This window comes from Coenobita brevimanus, chromosome 72 (genome assembly GCF_032717465.1).
Source record: "Coenobita brevimanus isolate Jiangsu-jjx chromosome 72, ASM3271746v2, whole genome shotgun sequence".
NCBI classification, from domain to species: Eukaryota; Metazoa; Arthropoda; class Malacostraca; order Decapoda; family Coenobitidae; genus Coenobita; species Coenobita brevimanus.
The window spans coordinates 42092181-42094680 of record NC_137025.1 but is presented as its reverse complement, the minus strand read 5'-3'; the positions used below and the strand labels follow the sequence as shown (position 1 = coordinate 42094680).

Here is a 2500-nt window from a genome sequence, read left to right as displayed (position 1 = left end):
GCAGCTCTCTCTCTCTCCCTCTCTCTCTCCCCCCACCAATCAGCAGCTCTGAATGGCCGTCTGATTGGGGGGATAATTTTCTCCCTTCAATAGTGTAGATTAGAGTGGGGCGCCGCACCCCCCCTATCTCAATCTCTCCCCACCCTATAATTTTTACCCTCTCCCTCTCTCTCTCTCTCTCTCTCTTCTCTCTCTCCCCACCCTTTAATTATTACCACTCTCTCTCTCTCTCTCTATGTGTTTATAGCAAGACGCCCTAATCCCAGAATCGTGTCTATCTATCTATTTATCTATCTACAGCCAGACACCTTAACCCCTAAAGTCTATCTATCTATCTATCTATATCTATCTTCCTATCTATCTACAGCCAGAAACCTTAATCCTTGAAATCTATCTTCCTATCTATCTATCTACCTACCTATCTATCCATCTATCAATCTATCTACCTATCTAACTATCTACCTATCTATCTATAATCAGAAGCCTTAATCCTTGAATGCTATCTTCCTATCTATCTATCTACCTACCTATCCATCTATCTATCAATCTATCTACCTATCTATCTATCTATAATCAGATGCTTTACTTCCAAAAAACTGTGACTACAAACCAATCTTCATATCACCTATCTATCTATCTACCTACCTATCTATCTATCTATAACCTTGTCTCGATCACCATCAAGCTGCCCTTTCCCTAACTCACAGCTCTCCATCTCATCCTCGGTCTTCCCCTCCCCTCCCCCTTCTCTAATATATCTCTCCATCTCGTCCCCTCTCCCCTCCGCTTCCTCTCTCCACATCATTCACATTCTCTCCTATTCAGTCTCTCATTTCCCTCTCCTTGTCAGTCTCATTCCTCTTCTAGTCAGTCTCTCATTTCCCTCCCCCAGTCACTCATTTCTCTCAGTCTCTCATTTCCCTCTCCTTGTCAGTCTCTCATTTCCCTCTCCTAGTCAGTCTCATTTCCCTCTCCTAGTCAGTCTCTCGTTTCCCTCCTAGTCAGTCTCTCATTTCCCTCTCCTAGTCACTCATTTCCCTCTCCTAGTCAGTCTCTCATTTCCCACCCTTCCTCTCCCCTCCATTTCATTTTTTAATTTCATATTTTTTAACATCAATTTTTTCATTTTACTTTGAAGGAAAAACATGATAGAATGAGAGGCTGATAACAGAATGAGGGGAGGATGAGGGGAGGAAGAATGAGGGGAGAGGGGGGAGAATGAGGGAAGAATGAGGGGAGAATGATGGGAGGAAGAATAAGGGGAGAATGAGGAAGGAGAATGAGGGAAGAATGAGGGGAGGATGAGGAAGGAGAAAGAGGGAAGAATGAGGGGAGAATGAGGGATGAATGAAGGAAGAATGAAGAGAATGAGGGAAGAAGAATGAGGAGGGAGAATGAAGGAAGAATGCGGGAAGAATGAGGGGAGAATGAGGGGAGAGAATGAGAGAAGAATGAGGGGAAAATGAGGGAAGGATGAGGGGAGAGAATGAGGGAAGAATGAGTGGAGAATGAGGAGGGAGAATGAGGGAAGAATAAGGGGAGAATGAGGGAAAAATGAGGGAGAATGAGAGGAGAATGAAAGGAGAATGAGAGGAGAATGAAGGAAGGATGAGGGGAGAGAATGAGGGAAGAATGAGGGGAGAGAATGAAGGAAGAATGAGGGAAGAATGAGGAGGGAGAATGAGGGAAGGATGAGGGGAGAATGAGGGAAGAATGAAGGAAGGATGAGGGGAGAATGAGGGAAGAATGAAGGAAGGATGAGGGGAGAATGAGGGAAGAATGAAGGAAGGATGAGGGAAGAATGAAGGGAGGAATCATAGGAGGAAGAATGAGGGAAGAATGAAGGGAGGAAGAATGAGGGGAGGAAGAATAAAGGAAGAATGAGGGAAGGAAGAATGAAGGGAGGAAAGAATGAGGGAAGGAAGAATGAGGGCGGGAAGAATGAAGGAAGAATGAAGGGAGGAAGAATGAGGGAGGGAAATAAATGAAGAGGGAAGAATGAAGATGAAAAATGAGGATGAAGAATGAGGGGAAGAATAAGGGAAGGAAGGATAAAGGAAGAATGAAGGAGGGAAGAATGAGGGAAGGAAGAATGAGGGAAAAGAATGAGGGAGGGAAGAATGAGGGAGGGAAGAATGAGGGAGGGAAGAATGAGGGGAGGAAGAATGAAGGGAGGAAGAATGAGGGAGGGAAGAATGAGGGAAAAGAATGAAGGGAGGGAAGAATGAGGGAAAAGAATGAAGGGAGGGAAGAATGAGGGAGGGAAGAATGAGGGAGGGAAGAATGAAGGAAGGAAGAATGAGAGAGGGAAAACTGAGGGAGGGAAGAATGAGGGAAGGAAGAATGAGGGGAGGAAGAAGGAAGGAAGAATGAGGGAGGGAAATAAATGAAGAGGGAAGAATGAAGATGAAGAATGAGGAACGAAAAAGGATAGTGGATTATTATCTGTTGTAAATCCTTATACTCTCTCTCTCTCTCTCTCTCAGAACCTATCTATTTA

General features: G+C 44.5%; 1 protein-coding gene across 1 annotated transcript in view; it reads right to left on the bottom strand.

Moving 5' to 3' along the window:
• Positions 1-2500, bottom strand: part of LOC145407118 (uncharacterized) — a 163779-nt gene that overhangs the window by 22369 nt on the left and 138910 nt on the right. The gene's annotated exons all lie outside the window — the stretch shown is intronic.